The following is a 7,234-nucleotide window of genomic DNA, read 5'->3' as shown; positions in this document are numbered from 1 at the left end:
ATCTTGGGACGACAGGCAGAAGCCGAGGGCGAGGAGCCTCACCGCGGCGCACGCCGGGAAAAGGGGCGGGGTGGAACGGCGGCGCGAGGCGGGGCGGCGAGGCGGTGACGTCAGTGCGGCCGCCCAAGAGTGGAGTGGCGGGGTGGCCGGAGGCAGCGATTCCCTGACCAGCCGTGGGGCGCGAGGGGCGGGGATGTCCACGGCCTTCTCGGGTGGGCCCGAAGGCCGCTGGTGCTGGGGAGCCGTGGGTAATTGTGCGGGGTCGCAGCCTCCCGAGAGGCTCCCCCCTACCGCAGGCCACGGGGAGCAGGTACTGCGGGGGTCGGCTGCGCCACTGGAGGCTTGTTCTGGGGGTGAGTCAGTGCACGGATCGCTGGCGGGCTTTGACTGCTCGAGCACCACAGCGCCTGCATAGTTTCCATTTCGGGGGGGGGGGTTGTTTGTTTTTTATTTTTTTTGAGGTAGAATATACGGTAGACTGCGCACATTTTAAAATGTTTTTTTTTTTTCCATTTGGATAGATACCCTTGTGACTGCTACCCAGAAGTTTTCTTTAAGCCTTCTATAAAAACTTTTTAATTGACACGTAACATGAAGTGCATAAAGTGAATTTTAAGTGTACAGCTCGACACATTTTTGTAAAAACTTATCTTTAAGTTTTTCTAAAAAAAGATTTTATTTATTTATTTGACAGAGAGAGAGAGAGACGCAGCGAGAGAGGGAACACAAGCAGGGAGAGTGGGAGAGGGAGAAGCAGGCTCCCCGCTGAGCAGAGAGCCCAATGCGGGGCTCTATCCCAGGACCCTGGGATCATGACCTGAGCCGAAGGCAGACGCTTAACGACTGAGCCACCCAGGCGCCCCTTATCTTTAAGTTTTAAGACGTATTTATAGCCTCGAAACTCAAATCACCGATTACAAAGAAATTTTTAGAAGGGAAAATTATCTCCTTATTCAACAAAATATAGTTTTAAGTTCTCCGGATTTCCTCCTCCTTTTTCACATATCAACGTAAACTTTATAAATGCTACCATCTTTTTTCCTAGGTCAGTATTATATGTTACACATTTTTCCATGTTAGTAAACCGAATTGGCAGTCGTGTTTTTAATAGAGATATAATTTATGTACAGTAAAAACTGGCCTTTTAAATTGACAGTTTTGTAAGTTTTGACACCCATATTCAGTCGTGTAACCACCACCACGTTTAAAATATAAAACAGTTACCTTAACCTCTTTGTAGTCAGTGGGATTGTCTCAGTGGTTTGTTTAAGGATTCTTTGCCTTAAAAGGAAGGAAAGTTGATCTCTAACAAAGGGAAGCGACATCTGATCACAAAATAGGTACCGGGCACCTTGGCTTTAACTTTCTGTGCAAGGGGTCAGACTCAGTTCATAGATCGCTAACTTGTGGGCAACTCCTCAAAGATTAATCGCCTGGGGTCTCTAACAATGGAAACAGGCCTGTTTATTTTGCTTCACTAAACTGCAGTGGCTAAAGAGAAAGAAAAACAGAGAAGAAAGCCTTAAACATTAAAATCACTGATATTAGGAAGACGTGATATCCAGAGATCCAGATAAAACCCGGACAATGGTAAAAACAAAACAGAAACCCTGGGACAGTCGAGTCTTTCTAGAAAGAAAGGATGTCCCTGAGTAAAAGGAGAGCCAGGATCCCCACACAGAAAGGGAAGTTGTTCTTTGAAGGGAGAGGGCAAGATCCTGGCTAAGTCTGGACTGCAATTGCCTCCTGACAAAGAGCAGAACTTCTGGCTACAATTTGTTCTGGGATCTGGCAAAAGTCTGAGTGAAACCCGAATGGATGGCAACTTTCCCAAACTGCGAAGCAATGGAAGAAAAGTCCTCTGTGCCCTGAAGCACTCACTTCCCTGCAATTCCTTCTTTATTAGAGTCGGCTTTGAATGGTTAGTTAAATGGCAATAAGAACAGATCTGGTGCCATGTCCTGGAACTTTCGGGAAGTGAATATACCCAATGAAATACCATATTTTGGATCCCTCTTACGAAACAACTAAATGTTGTCAGCTGAAAGAAATCTCTGTAGGGTATCTTTTGAGTTTTGTACTTCCTGTACCTTTCCCAGATTTAACTGTTAAGACTGAAATTCCCTCCCAAGACTTGACTCCCCGAATTACTTTTGGGATGGAAAAAGTCATTTTTTCATATTTTAAGAGTGTCCTGAAATGGCTCAGCTTGTTTCCCATTCCTCGTCTGGCTCCCTGCCCTATTAGAGTGGGGCTCTCCTAGCTTCCAGTCCAACAGTGCCTTAAAGGCTGGACTTTAAAAGGTAACCCAGAAAGGCTGGCTCCATTGGGGGATGGGTAGAGGGGAAAGCTGCAGTCAGAAATGCATCAGCTTCTTGAAAGGCATCAGACTTATTTTTTTTATTTTTCCTTTTCTTTTAAACCATTATTTCATTTATTTACTTAGTTTTCATACAAATAATACACACCCATTGCAAAAAAACTAAAAAAATACAAATCAGTAGTAAAAAAACATAGCATCCAGAAGTAACTACTGTCACATTTGTTTTTATTAGGGTACAATATACATAACATAAATTTTACCATTTTGATGTAGAGCTTTTCAGACTTTTCCCCTGAAATATATTTTTAATGGGCTCATAATATATTTATAACCTACCCTTTTCATGTAATGCTATGAACATCTTCTAGGTCAATAAGTAGAGAACTACAGAACCATTTTGAATGGCTACATACTGTTCCATCATGTGTTTGTAATTTTCTCATTTTATCTAGGGTCCAGCCAAGATCTGGCTCAATTTGTATTTTTTTTTTTTTTTTTTTAAGATTTTATTTAGGGGCGCCTGGGTGGCTCAGTTGATTAAGCGACTGCCTTCGGCCCAGGTCATGATCCTGGAGTCCCGGGATGGAGTCCCGCATCGGGCTCCCTGCTCAGCGGGGAGTCTGCTTCTCCTTCTGACCCTCCTCCCTCTCATGCTCTCTGTCTCATTCTCTCAAATAAATAAAAATAAAATCTTTAAAAAAAAAAAAGATTTTATTTATTTGTCAGAGACAGAGAGCGGCAGGCAGAGGGAGAAGTAGGCTCCCTACTGAACAGGCAGCCCGATGTGGGGCTTGATCCCAGGACCCTGAGATTATGACCTGAGCTGAAGGCAGACGAGACGCTTAACCGACTGAGCCGCCCAGGCACCCCTCAATTTGTATTTTTAATTGAAAAAGTGAATTTAGCCAAAGGATTTCAGATATTCGATTGGCCTGTTTATCTTTTTTCCATTTTCTCTCTTTCTTTTTTTTTTAAGATTTTATTTATTTATTTGACAGAGAGAGACACAGAGAGGGAACACAAGCAGGGGGAGTGGGAGAGGGAGAAGCAGGCTTCCCGCTGAGCGGGGAGCCCGATGCGGGGCTCGATCCCAGGACCCTGGGATCATGACCTGAGCGGAAGGCAGACGCTTAATGACTGAGCCACCCAGGCGCCCCTCTCTTTCTTCTAAGACTTAAATTTTTTTTAGATTGATTGATTGATTTTAGGGAGAAGGAGAGAGACCAATAGAGAGAGAGAGACTGAGAGCAGGCGGAGGGGCAAAGGGAGAGGGAGAGAGAGAATCTCAAGCCGACTCCATGCTGCAGCATGGAGCCCACCATGGGGCTCGACCTCACCATCCTGAGGCCATGACCTGAGCTGAAATCAAGGGTCGGATGCTTAACCGACTGAGCCACCCAGGTGCCCCAAGACTTAATTTTTTTTAGAACCTACCGTTGTAGGTTCATGTCAAAATTAAGAGTAAGATACAGAAATGTCCTGTATACTCCCTGCCCCCACACATTTTATGGACCCCTGTGCATACCCCATATTCTGTAACATCTGGTCCACGGGAGCCTGCATAAAAGGAGGAATTTATCAGATGTTCACCCAATGGAAAAGTCATTTCAAAGGAACTGAAATGCCCACTTGCATTATGTGCTCAGATTATGTTCAGAGCAGTAATACCACCATTAAATAAGAATTGTTTCTAATTGTGCCTCATTATTTTGAATCTGCAACAAAATATAATGGACCAGAAATCCGCACATGTGTGTATCTGATTCTGTCTGGAAATTGAGATATTGGCCATGACTATGTGACAAAAGTAACTGAAAAAGGAAATGTCTGCTACTTTAATAATTGAATTAATTTTGCCCAATTGATTTCAAAACTCATTTCAAAAGAGGCTCACATAGAAGTACATTCCAGAGCCAAAGTAAAAAGAAAACAAAGCAAACAAAAAAGGGAGGGGGAGAACAAGCAAAAATGTCAAAGAGAAATGTATAATACCAAGTTCAATTCACCAGAAAATAATGTCATGTCATGCAAGACAAAGGTAAACTGATTGTTTCAGGTTGATTACAACAAAAGTTTGATTGGTTTGGCTTTTAAGGAAAGAGGACAGGACCATCAGAAGTTTTGGCCATGAGAGGATTTATGTACTTTAAACAATTAAACTGAATTTGTGAAATAATCATGATGAAACGAAAATGAATTTTAATAATAATTCCAGCTAGAAAATTATATTAGGATTTAAAAGTTAACCTTTTTTTTGTTTTTCGTTTTTTTTTTTTTTTTTTTTTTGACACAGAGAAAGAGACAGCAAGAGAGGGAACACAAGCAGGGGGAGTGGGCGAGGGAGAAGCAGGTTTCCCGCGGAGCAGGGAGCCCAATGTGGGGCTCGATCCCAGGACCCTGGGATCATGACCTGAGCCGAAGGCAGACGCTTAACAACTGAGCCACCCAGGCACCCCAAAAAGTTAACCTTTTTTTTTTTTTAACTCACAGTGTTTTATTTTTTAAAAGTTTTGTTCACATTCTAGTCAACATACAATGTAATATTAGTTTCAAGTGTACAATATAGTGATTCAACACTTCATTACAACAGCTGGTGGTCATCATAAGTGCCCTTCTTAATCCCCATCACCTATTTAATCCATCCCCCCACCCACCTCCCCTCTGGTAACCATCAGTCTGTTCTCTACAGTTAAGAGTTTGTTTCTTGGTTTGCCTCTCTCTTTTTTTCCCCTAGGATCATTCGTTTTATTTCTTAAATTCCACCTATGAGTGAAATCAGATGGTATTTGTCTTGCTCTGACTGACATGTCACTTATGATATACTCTCTAGTTTCATCCATGTCCTTGCAAAAGGCAAGATTTCATTCTTTTTATGGCTGAGTATTATTTCATTTTTATTGTCTATATATACTTCCTTATCCATTCATCAGTTGGAATGAATGGAATATCCATTCCATATTTTCGCTATTGTAGATAATGCTGCTACAAACATGGAGGTGCATGTAGCCTTTTGAATTAGTATTTTTGTATCCTTTGAGGCACTACCTAGTAGTACAATTGCTGGAACATTCGGTAGTTCTATTTTTAACTTTTTGAAGAACTTCCATACTGTTTTTCAGAGTGGCTACACCACTTTGCATTCCCACCAACAGTGCAAGGGAGTTAATTTCTGTATTTCCTATAACTCTTCCTATGTGGTGTCTTCAAAATAAAACTGCTTTTGCTAAGATCAACAAAGATCTTCTAGTGGTTCAATCCACTGGTCACTTTTTTTTTTTTTAAGATTTTATTTATTTATCTGACAGAGAGACAGCGAGAGAGGGAACACAAGCAGGGGGTGTGGGAGAGGGAGAAGCAGGCTTCCCGCTGAGCAGGGAGCCCGACGTGGGGCTCGATCCCAGGACCCTGGGATCATGACCTGAGCCAAAGGCAGATGCTTAACGACTGAGCCACCCAGGCGCCCCTCCACTGGTCACTTTTCAGTGCTTACACTCCTGTTCCTGTCTGTGACATTAAAGGGGTTGACCATTCCCCAGTCACTTCTCCATGGCTCCCTTGACATCATTCTGACTCTCTTCTCACCTGTCTGGACACACTCCTGGTCTCTTCCTAGCTGCTCTTTGGCCACTGTATGGCAGACACTACTGGATACCTACCCAAAAGTTTCCTCCTCTTGGCTCTTTTCTGATGGAATCCTGATTCTTTGGGGGGGGGGGGCGGTATTCCTCCCTCCTCTGGATAGCAGTGTATTTTCCAAGAGTTGACCCCAGTCCTCTGAGATAAATTCTGATTAGTTTAAACCACTGGTTCTCAAAGTGTGGTCTCAGCACCAGCAGCATCAGCCTCGCCTGAGAACTCGTCAAAAAGTCAAATCCTCAGAACTCACAGCAGACCTACTGAACCAGAACCTCAGGGGTTGGGGGGTGGGGGGATGGAGCCCAGCAATCTGTTTCAACAACCCTTCCAGATGATCATGATACTTTTTCAAATTTGAGAAGCTCTGGTCTAAGCCAATCATGATGAGTGGTCTTGTTTCCCTTCCCAGTGATAGGATTAGGTTTACATGTGTGATGATATTTTTGCCAATGAGAAATGAGAGGAAGTCTCCTGGGGAAGGGGTCTCTGAAGGTTTCTTTGCTTCTAAAAGAGATACAAGGAAGGGACGATCCCTCTCCATCTGGTGGATACTGCTGTGCTGAATGTGATGCCTGGGACTGCTGTAGCCAAGTTGGACCATGAGGAAGGCAGCCAGCAGGATGAGAATGGCAGAGCAGAAAGATGGGAAAGGTCTGTTATGGGTTGAATTGTGTCCCTCCAAAAGGCATACTGAAGTCCTCACCCCCAGTACACCAGAATGTGACCAAATTTGGAAACAGATTCATAGTAGATGTAATTAGTAAAGATACAGTCATACTGGAGTAGGGTGGACCCTAAACCCAATATGACTGGTGTCCTTATAAGAAGAGACAGAAAGAAGATAGCAATGTGACATTAGAGGTAGAAGTGGGAGTCTCTCCTGTAGGTTTCAGAGGGAACATGACTCTGCTAACGCTTGATTTTGGACTACTGGCCTCTAGAACTGAGACAATAAAATCCTATTGTTTTAAGCCACCCACCTTGTGTGACTGTTAGGGCAGCTCTAGGACACTGACCCACAGTCTTTGTGACCCACACACCAACCCTACAGCCATCCTACCTTGAGATCACTTGTTACGTGAAATAACAATTATTCCTTATTGTTTAGACTAGGTGGAAAGGTTTATTCCCCCAGCTGTATTGAGATGTCATTGACATGTAACTATATAAGGTGTACAAGGTGATGATGATTTAATATACTTATATATTGTGAAATTAGTACCACAGTTGGGTTAGGATTGGCCCATTTATTAAATTTTTAAATTTCATGTTACA

At 43.1% G+C, this 7,234-nt stretch overlaps 1 protein-coding gene across 10 annotated transcripts in view; it reads left to right on the top strand.

Moving 5' to 3' along the window:
* The window catches only part of GLYCTK (glycerate kinase), a 33,193-nt gene that overhangs the window by 938 nt on the left and 25,021 nt on the right, over positions 1–7,234 (top strand). For 4 of the 10 annotated variants that reach the window (XM_064595556.1, XM_064595555.1, XM_045862231.3 and 1 more), the window contains exon 1: positions 149–353. The exons of 2 other annotated variants lie outside the window; for them this stretch is intronic. The gene's annotated coding sequence lies outside the window, so the exon portion shown is untranslated. Of the gene's footprint in view, positions 1–142; positions 354–428; positions 1,046–7,234 lie in introns of those variants that run through there. 4 more of the 10 variants (XM_064595558.1, XM_054504708.2, XM_054504707.2 and 1 more) reach the window with 3 other exon arrangements.

Source organism: Mirounga angustirostris, unplaced genomic scaffold (genome assembly GCF_029215605.1).
Source record: "Mirounga angustirostris isolate CCGP_5_RB_7025 unplaced genomic scaffold, mMirAng1.0.hap1 SCAF_1, whole genome shotgun sequence".
Lineage (NCBI taxonomy): Eukaryota > Metazoa > Chordata > Mammalia > Carnivora > Phocidae > Mirounga > Mirounga angustirostris.
This window is presented reverse-complemented; position numbering and strand designations above follow the sequence as displayed.